Source organism: Canis lupus, chromosome 12 (assembly GCF_048164855.1).
Source record: "Canis lupus baileyi chromosome 12, mCanLup2.hap1, whole genome shotgun sequence".
Classification (NCBI taxonomy): domain Eukaryota; kingdom Metazoa; phylum Chordata; class Mammalia; order Carnivora; family Canidae; genus Canis; species Canis lupus.
Window position 1 is genome coordinate 14,605,410 of NC_132849.1, and position 19,395 is coordinate 14,624,804.

The 19,395-nt window shown below is 35.4% G+C and overlaps 1 protein-coding gene and 1 long non-coding RNA gene across 16 annotated transcripts in view; one reads left to right on the forward strand and one right to left on the reverse strand.

Moving 5' to 3' along the window:
• LOC140601194 (uncharacterized) overlaps positions 1-12,505 on the forward strand; it is a 59,254-nt gene extending 46,749 nt beyond the window's left edge. The window contains exons 5-6 of one of the 4 annotated variants that reach the window (XR_012004245.1): positions 3,134-3,347; positions 11,851-12,505. This is a non-coding gene — a long non-coding RNA (uncharacterized lncRNA). Of the gene's footprint in view, positions 1-3,133; positions 4,456-11,327; positions 11,636-11,850 lie in introns of those variants that run through there. The other 3 variants (XR_012004247.1, XR_012004248.1, XR_012004244.1) reach the window with 3 other exon arrangements.
• EXOC6B (exocyst complex component 6B) overlaps positions 1-19,395 on the reverse strand; it is a 615,377-nt gene that overhangs the window by 213,552 nt on the left and 382,430 nt on the right. The gene's annotated exons all lie outside the window — the stretch shown is intronic.

The window sequence follows — 19,395 nt, forward strand, 5'->3', positions numbered from 1 at the left end:
GCAATCCATTTTTATCACATTTTGTAATATGGCATAAGGTATAGACAAGCTGAAGAACATGATATGTAATATTGTCTCTGGCATTATTACTAAACTCTTACTAATTCTAATAAGTTTGCAAGTGGTTGTCTTGGATTGTGTTGAATGGATAATCACATTGTCTACAAATTGAACCTTTCTCACTTCTATCCAATGGTCCCACTGCTTATTATTTTTCTTGTCTTACTGCACTGGCTTGGACCTCCTGAAAAATACTGAATGGCAGTGGTGACAACGAGCTTGTTTATTCTGGCTCTGGTATAATAGGACTGCTTATAATGTTTCGCCATTAAACATGATGTTTCTTCCACATTCTTAGTAAATAGTATCTATGAAATTAATGAAGTTTCTGTTTACTGTTAGCTTGTTCAGCGTCTGTTAGGAGTAGCCATTAAATTATATCAAATGTTAAACTGTTAATTTCATGTTCAAGTATTGAACTGTTTTCAATACTTGAGAGGTGATCATACAGTTTTTACCTTTTAATCTTCCTGGTGTATTGAGTATTTTTTTTTACAATGTGACATATACCTCTCATCTAATTTTGAGATTGTTTGTCTTAGTTCTGTTCTAATTTATATAAGGTTCATGTTACTTTCTTTTTCTTACATCTGCCTGGAATATTTTCTCACATGTTTATTTTATATCTTTCCATCCTTTTTTATTTGAATAGTATTTCTTTCAAACAACACAAAGTCAAATTTTGATTTAAGGCAAATCTGACAGTCTCTATGTTTAAAAGGAAATTTTACTATTTTCACACTGGGTGTCATTTTTTACATATTTGGACTTCATTACCACCATCTTATTTCATATTTTCTCTTTTATCACAGTTTCTTTTTACCTTCTCATAATCTGGATTGGTTAAATTCTCCTAATTCCTATTTTCCCCTTTTCTGTTATACATTTTTGTTTCACTATTTTTAACTGCTACCCTGAAATTTTTAAAACATTTAAAAGACCTATTTCGTTAGTATTTAGAGATAGTCAATACTGAGAGTCTCCAGTGGAATAAGACAAAAATCTCGAATGCTTTCTCTTCCTTTTCTCCCCCTTAGTATCCACTACATGTTAAGATTTTTCTGAGATCTGTCATTTACAATATACATGAATGTCATTTAGTTTTAAGTATGAATTTACTGGTTTCTTTGCCTGGGTTTCTGTTAACCTTTGCCAATGTATACTCCTGAGTGACCTCAGGGGAAGACGGGAAGCTTCTGAGTTCTGCCACATCCAACGCTGCCTTTCTTTTGCTGTGCCACTATAAACACAAATGCAGGCATAACAGAAGCCTGATTTCAAAATGATTTTCCTTCAGAAATTTAACAATATTGATTCACTGTCCTCTAGAATCCAATGTTGCTAATACTCATTTATCTAAGCTTACTAGATGATTCTTCAACTGTGTCTATTCTATTTAGCTAATATTTTGTGTTTTTAAAAATTCATTTATTGTATTTTTAATTTTGAAATTTCCATTTTTTTGAATTTCTCTTAAGATTTAATTAAACTTACTTTTGAAAGTTCTTCTAAGTTGGATGTTAATTCTTCTCTTTGTCATTTGCCTACCTTTCATGTTGTTGGTTTCCTCAATTATTGGCTTGATTTCTCTGTTCATCTTTGTATCTAAGAATACACTTATCTTTCTGTTAATGCTGATTATATCTATAGTAAGATGTCCCCAGAGGCTGGGGTAGAAGACAGGACACATTTCTGGGAAGAATGAATTGGCAGTTTAAATTCAGGCTATGGGACAGCCCGGGTGGCTCAGCGGTTTAGCGTCTGCCTTCAGCCCAGGGTGTGATCCTGGAGACCCCAGATCAAGTCCCACGTCGGGCTCCCTGCATGGAGCCTGCTTCTCCCTCTGCCTGCGTGTCTCTGCCTCTGTGTGTGTGTGTGTGTGTGTCTAATGAATAAATACATAAAATCTTTAAAATATAAATAAATAAATAAATAAATAAATAAATAAATAAATAGATAATTCACGCTATGAGTGATGCCCATCTCTCCTTAAGGGGATAGGGACTGCCTTATCAAGTTAGTTAAGTTGTTAGACACAAAAGCCACTTCTCAATTGTCCATTGAAAAGAAGTAGGAAAGGGTTAGAGGGCCAGTGGGCCAACTTCTCTGCAAGAAAAATCACACTGACAATTGTCCAAGAGTCCATTCTCTATTAGGGTAAACAGTGTTAAGTAAGAATTATCAGAAAGGATACTGATTATAGGAAAAGGGAAAGACATCAACAGGAAGACATCACTTAATTTGGAAGATTTCTGTAGCGGTAAGACAAATCTTGTAGGAAAAAGGTCAGACCTTCTAAAGAAAGACAAAAGTATACTTACTAGAAAAGGCAGTCAGAACCTTAGAACGATTTGAACCCTTTTAATCATGAGTGAGGGTAGCTAGGGAAACAGAAATAATCATACAAAGAGGAGTTAAAAGGGTTACTGAAAGAAGCATGGCACATAATCCATTCCTAGTTGCCTTGATAATAGGACCCCACACCATGACAATGAGAAAGAAACATGAAAGAATAAGTAAAAATTGGGCCAGATATGCTCTGGTTAACTATACCTTGGGTATTCATGAGGAGTTTGAGAAAGGGGTTATGCCACTGGAAAAAATTTAGACAAGAACATGATTTGTCTGTAGAAGAGTTAAGCTTACACTAGTAACTCAAGAAAGCTTCTAGGAAGTGTTACCATGCATATCATGAAGTTACATACCCATGTTGTCTTGCCAGTTCTATTCACTGACATCACTGCAGAGAAGGAACCATGCATTTTCTCTCCTGGGGTACTACATAAGTAGGTTGGAGTCTGGAGAAATCCAGGGAGTCATCTGCTTACATTGTGCTCACTACCCTTATCCTGATCACCCTAGAACTGAACTAGTCAGCAGGGAAATAAAAGAATAAGGAGTCAACATGCTGGTTCTCTGCTTGGTACACTGGAACAAGAGCAATTTCATACTTGACTTTTAAATAATGGTTTACTCAGTATTATTTCAGTATTCTTTCCCCAAATAATCTCATATATATAATTCCTTACCCTCTATGCCAATGACATTCTTTTTCTTTTCCTTATTAATACAGTATTTATTTGTGTTACCTTTGCCAAACCCAAGCCAACCATTTTACCCAGCCTGTCTGGGGATGTATAAGAAAAGGAACGTGCAGGGAAGACAAGACAAAGAAGAAAGGCCCAGGCGAATTGAAGATGGCTCCTTCACATTTTGAAGAGGATGAGAAGGGCCACCATGAGGCAAAAGAGCCCCACAGTGTCCAAGAGGGAACAGCCCAAAATGGAGTAAGAGAAGAGCTGTTGCTTCAGAGAAGTGTTTCTGCTATAACCAATGATGAGGCTCCCAAACACAGTCCCAATTTCAGCCCCAGAGCCAGCCACCCCTACCGCGGCTGCCTCAGCCCCAAGAACCTAGCTGCTTGTGTGAATGTCCCCTTTAAATAATGCCAGTTTGGAAGCTGTGGCTAGGAATAGGTGAAGTTAAGGTACAATGGGACCCCCAAGCTGTTCTGGCACCACTGCAGACAGTGATTGGCTCATGAACTGACACTGCTTCTGACCAAGCAGGGGATGGAGAGAACTTTATGCAGGGATACATTTCCAAAGGATGAGGGGTTGTGGTTCAAGAGCAGTACCCAATGCCACGAAGATAGGGACAACACAGGTTACACTTTCTTCTTCCCTTGCACTGTTACTATTTTATTTCCATTTAAAAAATATATTTGCTTTATTATTTTATGGGACTGGAGGGTCAGAGGACATGTGTACCTAGTCTATCTTGATCATGTACATTTTTTACTGGTAGTATTTTAACTCAATATCTAAGGATTCTCCTGTATGGCTCCTGAGTTTTTTACCACAATATGAAAATCTTCACTACATTTTCTTCTAATACATTTGTGACTTTTAAAAATCATATATTTAAATCTTGGTGTAGATGAAGTGAAAGGAATTTTCTCCCACAAAATCTACTGATACAATATTTATTCCATAATCCATCCTTGTCCCCAGTGATCTGAAATATATTTATCATATATTAAATTCCCAAATAGTCTTGGCTCTATTTCTGCATTAACTACTCTACTCCATGGAGCTATATATTTATATCCCTGCAAGTTCAACCTCCCAAACTAGGCAAGAAAAGTGCATTCTCTCTAATTTCCTTTCTTAGAACTTAACTGATCATTACTTCCCTCATATTCTTTCTTCCAGATAAATTTTACATAATGGTAATAAATCCAGTGCAAATCCCACTGGGATTTTTATTGTGTTGCTTTGGATTAATGGATAATTGACATTTTTACAAATACCTCATTGTATGAAAAGATTATGACAGCAGGGTTTTATAAATTCCCTAATATATATAAATTCATATATTTCATGTTTATTCCTAAATGTTCTCACATTTTTGATGATATTATGAATGTGACTTTTATATCCATACATTTTGGAGGTTTGAATTTATTTATTCATGGATACCACAAATTAATGTATTCATTAAATTCAATATCTTTTGTTTCTAATCAATTGTTCCTTAGTTAAGTTTCATGGTATTTCAGATTTTAGACAATATGATTGGCATGTAGTAATATTTTGCTACCAAATTTACCAAAGCAACTAGGAATGGATTATGTGCCATGCTTCTTTTAGTAACCCTTTTCACAGTATTTATAATTTGTTGTTCTTACATAATTGCCTTAGCTAGCACCTTCTAGAGAAAAATCATCAAATAATGATGCTGGGAAACAATCTTTGTCTTGTTTTACACACACATACACACACGTACTTATTTTAAGAAATTGATTATCTATTCATATTTATCTAGGGATTTTATATAGGAATATTAGATTATATCAAATGTTTAAGGTATTCAAAAATTTAATCTTTTTAATTTCAATATGATCTCAGAATTATATTGAACTAACCCCTGCATTCCTAAATGAATTTCATTTGGCCATGGCTTATGATCTTTTAATACACTGGTGTATTGCATTTGCTAAATTTTTAAAGATGATTTTCATCAATATTGAGCAAGATTGATTTGTAGGTACTTTTTTCTTACTTTTTGATGTGAGGTTTTTATGCCAATATTATGTTGTCTCCAGAATGTAATTATTAATTATGCCTTCTATCTCCAAGATCAAGGAAAGTTTTAATGGCACTAATATTACCTGTTCCTTGACAGTTAAGGAGAATTTAACCATTAAACAATCTAAAATGCATTTTATTTAAGAGATAGGGATAGATAACACTCTTTGTACAGTTTTATTTTTCTATTATATGTTTTTGTTTCAAGTTTTCTATCCCCTTTTAAATCCGCTTAAAATTTCCTAGAAAATCATATATTTCGTCTAAAACTTCAAATTTGTAGGACTGCCTGATTGGCACAGTTGGTTAAGCATCCAAAACTCTTAGTTTTATTTTATTTTTTTTTCCATGTTAAACTTCTTTAATAGAATTAGCTATTTTTTTTTTATTGGTGTTCAATTTACTAACATACAGAATAACCCCCAGTGCCCGTCACCCATTCACTCCCACCCCCCGCCCTCCTCCCCTTCCAACACCCCTAGTTCGTTTCCCAGAGTTAGCAGTCTTTACGTTCTGTCTCCCTTTCTGATATTTCCCACACATTTCTTCCCCCTTCCCTTATATTCCCTTTCACTATTATTTATATTCCCCAAATGAATGAGAACATATAATGTTTGTCCTTCTCCGACTGGCTTACTTCACTCAGCATAATAAGAAGCTTTTGCACAGCAAAGGATACAGTCAACAAAACTCAAAGACAACCTACAGAATGGGAGAAGATATTTGTAAATGACATATCAGATAAAGGGCTAGTTTCCAAGATCTATAAAGAACTTATTAAACTCAACACCAAAGAAACAAACAATCCAATCATGAAATGGGCAAAAGACATGAACAGAAATCTCACAGAGGAAGACATAGACATGGCCAACATGCACATGAGAAAATGCTCTGCATCACTTGCCATCAGGGAAATACAAATCAAAACCACAATGAGATACCACCTCACACCAGTGAGAATGGGGAAAATTAACAAGGCAGGAAACAACAAATGTTGGAGAGGATGTGGAGAAAAGGGAACCCTCATACACTGTTGGTGAAAACTCTTAGTTTTAGCTCAGGTCATGATCTCAGGGTCGAGATTGAGCCCCATGTCAGGCTACATGCTCAGCACAGAGTCTGCTTAGGACTCTCTCTCCCTCTCTCTCTATACCCCTCCCTAAAATAAATAAATAAAATTTTTAAAATGAAAAAATAAATAAAATTTCAAAATTGTAGCAGAGATTTGTGCAAAGCTGTAGCATTCAATTTTGCCTGTATCTTAAGTCATCTCCCAAACCTTATCTTTAATTTTGGACATTTCTGGCTTTCTTCCTTTCCCTAACTTTACACTACTGACTTTTACATTATCAAAGAAAAAGCTTTTAAATCTACCAGTTCAATTGATATTGAATTCATTGATCAATGGTTTTATCATTATTATTCAGTTCCTGCTGCGATACTTTTGTTGCTGACTTAACAAAATATATATATAAGTTTTTCTTCATTCTTGATGGATTAAAATTAGAAATATTTAAGTTATGAATTTTCCTTGAAGAATGCTTCTTAATTGTACTTCATAGGCTGACATGTTTTGCTTTTATTACCATTATTTTAAAAATTTCCAGAAGTTACACTTTTGACTTCTATGATCACAGAAGTGGGTAATAGGAAGTTTTCTCATTGTCAGTGTTATCATTACACAGAGAATTTGACTGTATCTCCACATCTGCTGACATTGCAATTTGAACCCATGTCAGTCTGATGCCATAGTTTGAGGTCCCAACTATTATTGCTATTTTCTAATAGGTCCTCTTCCCAGCATTTCTTTTGTTTTCGGTCTTTTGCTTTATGGCTTGTATTTTACTATTTTTTCACTCCCCTTCTTCCTTTCAATCATTAATTTTAAAAATACATAAAATAGTCAAGTTTTAGTATTATTAGTGATGACTTTACATGTTTACCATCTACATTCAATGCACTTTAAAATGTCAATAATTAGGGGCGCCTGAGTAGCTGAGTCATTAAAGCGTCCAACTCTTGATTTCAGCTCAGGTTAGGATTCCAGGGTTGTGAGACTGAGCCCCATACCACGCTCTGCACTGGGTGTAGAGCCTGATTAAGATTCTCTCTCTCCTCCTTCTATCCCTCCCCATTTCCTCTATAAACAAACAAACAAACAAACAAACAAACAATAAGATGCATTGTTATTTTTAAATGATCAAGAAAGAAAATATAGTGCCAAATATAAGCAGAAGTCACAATTGATTAGAAGACAAATTTCAAGTTTGGAGATGCTAAAATGTAAAAAGAAATGTTCTTTACAACTGATGAAATACGCCAGTATGCTGAAACCACATTTTTCCATTTATATACTTCAAAAATAAACTCCCCTAAGAATGATGAAGCAATTAGCACGTTAATATGATGTTCCCTCTGAAGCCCACCCCTACCAGAACACTACATTTTGCTGGTTCTTCTTTAACTTTTTATCCCAGCTAACTACCACTGAATTACTATTTGTAAATGATATATCTTCTATTAAAAAATTTGAATATTACAATCTTTTCCCCTAGCCTGTTTGATTCTGTGTTTGACATGCTCATCACCAATCTTTCTATATGGGTAATTTTACCATTTACAATTTTCTTCTTTTGACTCATCTTCTTTTTTTTTTTTTTTTTTTAAATTTTTATTCATTTATGATAGTCACAGAGAGAGAGAGAGAGGCAGAGACACAGGCAGAGGGAGAAGCAGGCTCCATGCACCAGGATCCCGACGTGGGACTTGATCCCGGATCTCCAGGATCGCGCCCTGGGCCAAAGAAAGGCGCTAAACCCCTGCGTCACCCAGGGATCCCTTGACTCATCTTCTAAGTAAATTTTTATGCAGGGTTCATAGAGGCTGTAATTTCTTACTTTTTAATAATATTTTTTAATTTTTTTATTAAATAATTTCTTATTTTAACTTAATTTCTTAATTTCTTATTTTAACTTAAGTCACCTATTTTTTCCCCTTCAACATTCTATAGACATTATTACAGTGTTATTTGGGGTCTGAGAGAAAAATATGAGGCCAACTTAATTTTTTTTTAACTTTGTAGGTGACTTCTTTCTTACTCTAGTAATACTTATGGAAATTTTTAAATCGTAAAAGGATGCTAAGTGTTTATTACTTTTTCCTGGTATTTAGTGAACTTTTTTTTTTTTTTTTTTTTCAGTGAACTCTTTTCAATCTGTAGATTAAAGTCTTTTATTTCAGGGATGAATTTTTTCCCCTCTGTATCAATAAATTTTCACTGATAGTTTTTAATCTCTCTTATTGCATTTTATGTGATTTTTCTCAAGAATGTCTCTAAGTCATTGAGTCCATCTGCTGCATCATTCACTCTACATCTTCCTGTATCTAATGTGGCTTTAATTATTTTAATAGTTTTACTCATCCCCTGACTGCCAACTCTCTTTTAATCTTACATTAGTGTTCTTTTATCTATATCTTAATCTCTTAAATTCTTCTTTGATCTCTTATCATACAGTCTATGGTTACTTTTATCTTCTTGAGAGTGTTGAGAATTATTTTTTCTTAAAGTGTTCTTCAGTTTCCTGAAGTAATTCTTTCAAAATATATTCCTCCATTGCCTTTTATGTTCCCATTTATTTCACTTATTTTTTAGTAGCCCTCAAATACAGGTAAGAGAAGAACAATTTGGTTATCCCTCTACTTACTATGATTAACGTAGTTGTATTCTCCTGCTTCTCAGTAGCTTTTTAAAAACAAACTTTAATGAAAAGTTTGTTTCATTTTAAACGTCTGAGCTGGACATCTAGAAATTGGTTGGATATAATGTCTGTTCATTCCTTCAAGATTCTTTGGGAAGTGGGAAGAGGTTGGTAGAGAACAGAGATAACCTAAATTCAAATACATTGTTTCCAAACACTCCTATCAGGGACGCCTGGGTGGCTCAGTGGTTTAGCACCTGCCTTTGGACCAGGGTGTGACCCTGGAATCCCGGAATGAAGTCCCACATCAGGCTCCCTGCATGGAGTCTGCCTATGTCTCTGCCTCTCTCTCTCTCTCTCTCTCTCTCTGTGTGTGTGTGTGTCTCATGAATAAATAAATAAAAATCTTAAAAAAAATTCCTATCCAATTGGAAGACTCTTCTCCTGAGGGTAACTGTTTCAGATTTTAGATTTTAGAGATTATCCGCTTCAGAGCCAACAGCACAACTGGATGGATTTTTCAACAGGAAGTCAGGCTGAGAAAAATAAAGATAGTATATTTCAACCCTCTATCAACCTCACTTCCCCTGTCATTTATATTTTCAAGTATGAAAATTAGCCCCAATTTGGTATTTGCCATTTGTATCAGTCTTGCTATCCCGAGGTTAAGAATTATTGATAGGGTCTTTCTGAACTTTCTCACTTACTTTGCAGAACCTAGAACCTATTTGAAATTGGGGATATATACGTCAGCCTTTGACATTCACCTTTGATTTGGTTCAAATTTTATTAAAATCAAGAAAATACCCTGAATAGCCAGGGGAATTTTAAAAAAGAAAACCATATCTGGGGGCATCGCAATGCCAGATTTCAGGTTGTACTACAAAGCTGTGGTCATCAAGACAGTGTGGTACTGGCACAAAAACAGACACATAGATCAATGGAACAGAATAGAGAACCCAGAAGTGGCCCCTGAACTTTATGGTCAACTAATATTCGATAAAGGAGGAAAGACTATCCCCTGGAAGAAAGACAGTCTCTTCAATAAATGGCGCTGGGAAAATTGGACATCCACATGCAGAAGAATGAAACTAGACCATTCTCTTTCACCATACACAAAGATAAACTCAAAATGAATGAAAGATCTAAATGTGAGACAAGATTCCATCAAAATCCTAGAGGAGAACACAGGCAACACCGTATATGAACTTGGCCACAGTAACTTCTTGCAAGATACATCCACAAAGGCAAGAGAAACAAAAGAAAAAATGAACTATTGGGACTTCATCAAGATAAGAAGCTTTTGCACAGCAAAGGATACAGTCAACAAAACTAAAAGACAACCTACAGAATGGGAGAAGATATTTGCAAATGACCTATCAGATAAAGGGCTAGTTTCCAAGATCTATAAAGAACTTATTAAACTCAACAGCAAAGAAACAAACAATCCAATCATGAAATGGGCAAAAGACATGAAGAGAAATCTCACAGAGGAAGACATAGACATGGCCAACAAGCACATGAAAAAATGCTCTGCATCACTTGCCATTAGGGAAATACAAATCAAAACCACAATGAGATACCACCTCACAGAAGTGAGAATGGGGAAAATTAACAAGGCAGGAAACAACAAATGTTGGAGAGGATGTGGAGAAAGGGGAACCTTCTTGCACTGTTGGTGGGAATGTGAATTGGTGCAGCCACTCTGGAAAACTGTGTGGAAGTTCCTCAAAGAGTTAAAAATAGACCTGCCCTACGACCCAGCAATTGCACTGCTGGGGATTTACCCCAAAGATTCAGATGCAATGAAATGCCAGGACACCTGCACCCTGATGTTTCTAGCAGCAACGTCCACAATAGCCAAACTGTGGAAGGAGCCTCGGTGTCCATCGAAAGATGAGTGGATAAAGAAGATGTGGTTTATGTATACAATGAAATATTCCTCAGCCATTAGAAACGACAAATACCCACCATTTGCTTCAACGTGGATGGAACTGGAAGGTATTATGCTGAGTGAAGTAAGTCAATCGGAGAAGGACAAACATTGTATGTTCTCATTCATTTGGGGAATATAAATAATAGTGAAAGGGAATATAAGGGAAGGGAGAAGAAATGTGTGGGAAATATCAGAAAGGGAGACAGAACATAAAGACTCCTAACTCTGGGAAACGAACTAGGGGTGATGGAAGGGGAGGAGGGCGGGGGGGTGCGGGTGAATGGGTGACGGGCACTGAGGGGGGCACTTGACGGGATGAGCACTGGGTGTTATTCTGTAATTTGGTAAATTGAACACCAATAAAAATAAATTTATTATTAAAAAAGGGGGAAAAAATAAAATCAAGAAAATAGTCTTTGTAATAAGACTATTGGAATGGGGCTAGGGTCACTCCTACCATTTCATTTATGGCTAAAGCTTACAACTCTATTTTTGCTTCTTTTTGTTTGTTTGTTTTTAAAGATCTTATTTATTTATTCATAGAGACACAGCTAGAGAGAGAGAGGCAGAGACACAGGCAGAGGGAGAAGCAGGCTCCATGCAGGGAGCCCGATGTGGGACTCGATCCCGGGTCTCCAGGATCACGCCCCAGGATGCAGACGGCGCTAAACCGCTGCGCCACCGGGGCTGCCCCTATTTTTGCTTCCTTACGTTCATTTTGGAGAGTGTTTAAGGTAGGACAGTCTGTTAGCCATCTTTCCTAGAACTCTCAAATTTCACTTTTCACATAAATTTCAGATAATTTCACATAAGATTTGATTAAATAAATTTAAGGATATCAAATAATAGGCCTTTGTAATTAACGATAACTATATTTGGATTTTACCTTGAACACTTAGTACTCTAAGATAATTTCATTAATTTAGCCCATTAAGAGATAGAGAACAAAAGAAAGAGTTATCTTTAACTTCTGTTTGGTTCCAGTGACACTATCAGTATTTCAATAACTTTTCTGAAAACTATTATGGGAGTTGCATATCCTGATATTTGCATTTGATCTCTACAGATATTCTGGCACTTTCTGTCAAATGAGCACCCAGTTGTTTCCAATGGACTATCCTTGCCCTTTTCAAAAATGGAAAAGGCAGCTAAAAAGATGAAGATGTTGGAAGATAATGGAAACATTTAAAAAATGACAAACTTTAGAAAATTGAACATTATTTTAGGTGAGTCTGATTAAAAGCAAATAGGCCATATTAGAAGAAATGAATAAAGTGCCAAGAGCAAGTAATTGTGGAGGCCGAGAAAAATTAAGGCCATCCCACCTAAAGTTTAGCATTAGCACAAGTATAGCCATCTTAGGCCACTGTGAATAAGAGCTGAACTTTTGGGGTAAAACTGCAGAATGTCCTCAATGTCCTTGGCAGGGAATCCCATATCAGAAAGACAACAGAGCTCAGAATTGCCCTGGGCAGAGAATCCCATATCAGAAAGACAAGAGCCCACACCAGTGGTAGAAAGTCCCATATTAGAATGAGAAAAGAGCTCTTTGCCCTTGAAAGCCCCATATCAAAATGTAAACAGAACTTGAGAAATTCCTCCACCCCTTCTGAAAATCCCCTAGACTAGCCTATAAAAAACCCAGCTGTAACCCACTTCGGGGTCCAAGTCCCTGCTCCGCTGTGTTGGGTATACTTGGACCCAAGCTCGAGCTTGCTAATAAACCCTCGTGCGCTTCCATCGGTGTCGGCTCCTTGGTGGTTTCTCGGATTTGCAATCTTGAGCACAACATAATGATATAAATATAAGCACAGAGTGATTTAATTTTTTTAAATAAAAATTCCTTTAGATAGAAATAAAATCCACAGGAAGCTGTACTATATGCTAATCACTCTCTGCATATTCTTGAAACTCATCTTTTACAACATCTTTCATGGCCATTACTGTATTTTCAGTAGAAGCACTATTCACCATCTGAAGGATAATTTTTAAAATTTTTAATTCAGATATTAGAGCAGTGATGATTTTGTTTTCCATGGGTCATTTGACAAAGTTTGGAAACATTTTAGTTGCCACAATTTAGGGAGAATGTGGGGTGGGAACACTGGCATCTAATGGGTACAGGGCAGGGATATTGCTAAACATCCTAGAGTGTACAGCCCCCACACCCACAACAAAGAATTATCCAGCTCCAAATGTCAATAGTGCCATGACGGAGAATCCTTGCTTTCGAGCCAAGACTGAGGAATAAAAGGGTAGGTTGCTTAAGTATGGTTTCTTGCATTCTTTAGGTATTTAACAAAATTTCTTGGATAAAGAAATAATTAAACTGAACGACACTCTTTGGGATAATAAGTAATAATTATGAAACAACAAGACCTAGAAAATGGCTCTAAATATATTGCTTTAGAGAAAACCGTATTGTCTCCCAAGAAGACTATCAAAGGAGAAAATTTATTTAGAAGTGTGTTATGATTGCTTTAAAAACCACACACACACATGCACACGGACATACATACGCAAACACACACAACTAATAACAGACACATAACATAATCGAGAAGGTTACATTTCTTCATCTTATTACTAGCAGAGTTTTATAAGAAAGCAAAAACAGACTGCTGATATAGCCAGCATCTTCTGCTCATCTATAAAGTTGGTCTTTGCTTCCAAGTATATGGATAGGACACATGGTTCTCCCTATAAGTCTTGAAAACTCTTTATGCTAAAGTCTGAGGGAAAAAAAAGATGTAGAGGAGAGCAGAACCTATAAAAAGCTCTAGTACCTTAAAAAGTCATACCAGAAGGAAAATTGAACTTTACCACTTACTTAAGATATCATTTCACAACCAAGTTCTATCTAAAGAAATGGATAACCTGGATTAAAGGGAAATAAAAAGGCCAAAAAAAAAAAAATCCTGAGGTTCTCTATTTTGGTTCAACTATTCAATGAAAGTGAGGTACCAATCCTGCCATGAGAAGTGTTAAGACATTGTACACTAAAAAGAACAAATTTCGCAGCTGGAGATTTGACATAGATTTGGGGGCCAACAAATTCACGGCTATGAGAACATAGACAAGGTGCTTAACCATAAGGATCTTAAATTCCTCCATGCAAAAGCAGGGATACTAAAATCTATCTTCTCAAATGTTATATGCTTTTATTACCATAAATCATAGTAGAGACCAAATGATCAGACAGTATCTGATTTAATTTCCTAGAGCACCGAAAAGACCACAGAATCATTTTTAAGCTACTATAGGACTTTTTAAAAATATTTTATTTTTTCATGAGAGACACAGAGAGAGGCAGAGGCATAGGCAGAGGGAGAAACAGACTCCCTGCAAGGAGCCTGATGCTGGACTGGATCCCAGGACCCCAGGATCACACCCTGAGCCAGAGGCAGACACTCAACCACTGAGCCACCTGGGTGTCCCAACTGTAGGACTCTCAACTAGTATAGAAATTCTCAAAAAGAAAAAAAAGAAAAAGAAATTCTCACTTTAAACGTACTTTTACAGAATTGGCATCCTAGCTTCAAATAAGATTCATGAAAAATTTCATAACAATTATCTTGATAAGTAGCTAATTTATTTAAATTTTGCTACACACTACCTCCACCAATACCAGGCCCTGAATTAAGAGTATGAGAACAGAAGGATCAGCTTATGTTCTTATTTATATCTTCAATAAGGACAAAGAATTAAATCTGGGATAAATAGCTATCTACTGACAAGAGCTTATTTTAGTGATGAATTATTCTTAAAAGGCATCCTCAGGACAGTCGGATTCCAAATGCATCCCATGCAGTTAAATCAACAATACTCCAGGGGTTCCCTGGGTGGCTCAGGTGGGTAAGCATCTTATTTCAGCTCAGGTCATGATCTCAGGGTACTGGGATCAAGCCCCATGTCAGGCTCCATGCTCAGGGGAGAGTCTGCTTCCCCCTCTTCCTTTGCCCTCTTCCCCTCCTCCGACTTGTGCTCTCTCGCTCTTTCCCTCTCTCTCTCTCTCAAATATATAAATAAAATATTTTTTAAAATCAGCAATATGACAAATCATTACGCTATATTCTTCCTTGGAGAGGAGATTTCATTCTTATAACCTTACCAAGTAGCATAGTGCATCATCAAGCACATAATAGGTGCTCAATAAATATCTGTCAGACTAAATTGAAAGCAGTGAATCTCAAATTCTAGGAACTCAAGTTATTCTAAAGTTATACATCTAACAATAAAATAAATTAAACAATGAAAAGGAAAAGTCATAGAATTAGAACTGCATTACTATCAACCTACCTAAGGCATTAGACCACGAAGATACATTAAAACTTGATCTGGAACACACCACAGAGAAAATATGGTCATTCTGAAACTTAGGGCTATAGTTCTCAATCTTTATAAACCAGCACTCATACAGACCAGTGTATATGCTTTTCCCTTACCCTTCCAGAAATCATCTTCAACTCATATTTAATGCATTCTCTTTTCATTAACACTTCAGAATCCAGTTTAGAGTCTTGCTACAAGGATGTCTAAAGCAAGATATACAAATGCTGAGGCAATGGACTAGAATTTCCTTTTGAAACTTTTCCTAAAGCCTAATTTAATTTACCTTGCACTATGCTATCCAGAAAAACATCAGCTGTCAAAAAAACCACTTCATTAATTCTGTACAAGGTTGACATTTTTTATTCAGGAACTAGAGGCAACAATATCCTACCTTTGCCTCTTATGAGCTGTGTGATCATGGACAACCTAAGTTCTCTGTGCTTGAGCTTCCTCATCTTGAATGAGTAAAATACTACCTCTCACTGGATTCTTAAACAATCAATATTTGTAAAGTAACTTAGAACAGTTGGTATATAATATTGGTGTATATAGTTTTGTTAAATAAATAAGATCTATTATGTGAGGAGCAGCCTCAAAAGTCTTATTTCACAGATACAGAAATATAAAGATTATTATAAAATCCATAAATTAAAACATTTTAACTTAATCTTTTAAGTTTTTACACCTGGCTGCATTTAAGACATTTCTTTGTCTAAATAAAAATGAAATCTTGAGTGTTATTCTGATCTGCATTCCTATTCTGCTTCTTGTAAAAACTAGAGTGAAAAAAATCCCTAGAATCATGACAAAGCTAAGTATTTCTTGCTATATAATTTACCACCAACAATATATACAATAGAAAAGCTACATGCATCCGACTGAGTTAACACATTTAAGAAATTTCATTGTCAGAAATATGTTTTCATTAAATACAGGACAAGAACTTCTCTATTAAACTAAAAGGACAAAGTTGAAAGACATAGAATCACATGAATAAAAGGAATCATTTGGGTCCATTTATTCCAAATATTTTACACAACGTCATATGTATAACACTCTAATTTTAAGTACATATTAAATGAACTCAAAGTCATGTTCAAATCTAAATTCATCATCTCTTCCTAAAACTGCTCTTCTTTAAAGGTTATTTACCTTCTTGACACTATCACCCTCTCAATTCCTGGCTCAAAGCTTTCAGTTATCTTTAACTCACACCTTGCTCTAAACATCCATTCACTATCCATTTATATTCATTCCTACCTCCATAATATCACTCTTACTAATTTTCCCTTCATCTCCACTCTGTCAATTCAAACATTCTTTAATCTGAACTAGAGGTACTAGGAGAAATCTCTGCAACTACTAATTGGTTTTCCTATCTATAATTTGTTCCATCTCCAATTCAATTTCCTGCAATCAAATTAATTTTCCAGAAACAAAGCTATGATTTCAACCCTTCCTTGTTCAAATACCATTTTCCTTAACTTGCTAGTTGGGATCTCTCACATTCTGGCCCCAACTACAGCCTCCTCTAATTTACTTTTCCCTGCTGTTATTTCTTTATATATCTTAAGCTTAGCAAATATCACACTATCCATTATGTCCCCCCACCATTTCTCTAAGCTTTCAAGCTTTATTGCATTTTTTAAATAGGGCTACTTCTGTCTTAAAAGATATTCCCTACAGATTCTTGAAAAGAAATTTCTTTTCTTTATAAAATCATTCCTAAACTTCCTCTCTCTCAGAACTCCTGCTTGGACACCCATGGTGCTTTATCCATATCACTCTTAGGGTACTGATCATATTTTACATTGATCTGTCATCATTAAAATACCTCTCTAGTGCTTTTCACATATTTGGGGTTCAATGAACTCATTTGAATGACTGCTGAATGTAACATCTGTTTTCATATGAGGAAATGGAGGTAAAGGTCTTGAGGCTGCCACTCCAAGAGCACACTGAGTGTTCATTGGCAAGGGGATTACCATATACCGCACCACATTTTCCTTTCACTTAGACTATCTGTCAATCATTCAATCAATCATGTGTATGTACATATACATACACTACTACATACATATTATCTGTATGTATATATGCACACACACAAATACATACACAAATATTATAGTGGAAAAGAATCTTGAAAGCATTATGGTATCTAAAAAGAGTGTTTGACTAGAAATCAGGGGATCTGGGTTTTATATTATCATCTTGTTTTCCATTAAGTAATTGCAATAAGCTAAGTTAAGTCACTAAAGTCCTCTGAAATTCATTTCCCTAATCTGTGTGGAATGGAATATATTGGGCATCAAGGTGGACACTATAGGAAAATAAAGACACAGGCTGCTCCATTAGCAAAGACCGTTACTGATTTGCTGCATTCTCACAAAGCTAAGGTTGTCTTTTCTTTTCTCTTCCACTAGATTATATAATATACCAAACTATTCTATAATTTTTTGAAAGCACATCTTTTTTAAAAACATCGTTATGTTTATGTAACTCTAGGTACAGAAGAATACATTCCATCCTTTATTAATTTAAATTATGCGATTAGATAACTGTTCACAAAATCAACTTATAATGACATAGGAAACAGCTTCCATAGAGGAAAAAATGTATTCTCAATATTTTTTCATGCATTCTCACTTGAGGTGTACTTGAAACAATACTCTGTGGGAGGAAAGTTTAGATATATATTATCATTGTCTCTCAATTAATAAAGAATTTTATCATGGGAACATAGAATAAATGAACTAAATGTTAAACCAAACATATCACCTAGACAACTAAAACAGTGGCTATATATAACATTAAAGTAGAATATGAAAATCAGCAAAAATTACTATAAGCTGGCTAGACCATCTGCTTAAATCAATAATAATATTCAAACCTAAACTGCTCAAATCAGAGTTCTTTATAAAGACTGAGTGCAGTGCTGACTTAGTGCATCTGGACAGGAGATTCACCATGGATCAAGTCACTTCCGTAGATGCTCTGCCTGGTTATGGACAGGACACTGTAATTGTCAAGGTGCATCTAGTAAGATGGCTAAGGGCTCTAAGGAGAGATGTGGTGTCATCAGTATTCTTTATATATTCACAAATTAGAAAGAGTCATATGAGATTCCAGAGTGCCAGACAGTGAAATAAAAGAAAAGTACAAAATTGCCAGTCTGTTGTTTACTTATGTACAAGCCCATAAGGAAAATAATCCTCAGTTCATATTATATAGACTTTGGAAGTCTTACACCAAAGCAGTAAACTATAAATTATGTTCTAATTCTTTACCTTTGCAAGGTGAAAAACTCATATTCTGAAAATTATAACAATGATGAAAGAAATTGAAGACAACAGAAACAAATGGAAAGATAGTCCATGCTCATGGATTGGAAGAACAAATATTGCTAAATGTCCATACTATCCAAAGCAATCCATAGATTTATTATAATCCCTCTCAAAATGCCAACCACATTTTTCACAGAACTAGGACAAGTAATCTCAAAATTTGTATGGAAGCACAAAAGACCCTGAATAGCCAAAGCAATCTTGAGAAAGAATAAAACTGGAGGGTTTCACAGTCCCTGATTTCAAGATATACTACAAAGCTGCAGTAATAAACAAAACTAAACTATCAAAAGAGTACAGTAATAGCACAAAAATAGACACATAGATCAAAGGAACACAACAGAGAGCCCAGGAATAAACCCAAGATTATATGGTCAATTAATCTTTGACAAAGCAGGAAAGAATATGCAATAGGAAAAAGTCCCTTCAACAAATGATGTCGGGAAAATTGGACACCTATATGCATAAGAATGAAACTAGACCACTTACTCAAATCATACACAAAAATAAACTCAAAATGAATTAAAGACCTAAATGCCAGACCTGAAACCATAAAAATCCTAGAAAAGAACACATAATTTCCCTGACATCGATCATAGCAACATTTTCCTAGATATTATTACACACTGTCAGAATGTAGAAAATAAAAAACACAAGAAACAACAAGTATTGGCAAGGATGTGGAGAAAAAAGGAAACTTCGTGCACTGTTGGTAGAATGCAACATGGTGTATCTGCTGTGGAAAACAGAATGGAGGTTCCTCAAAAAGTTAAAAATAGAATTACCATATAATCCAATAATTTCACTATTGGTATCAAAGAATAAAAAAAAGACTAATTCAATGAGATATATGCATCCCTATTTATATTGCAGCATTATTTACAATAACCAAATTATGGAATGAGCCCAAGTGTCCATACATAGATGAATGG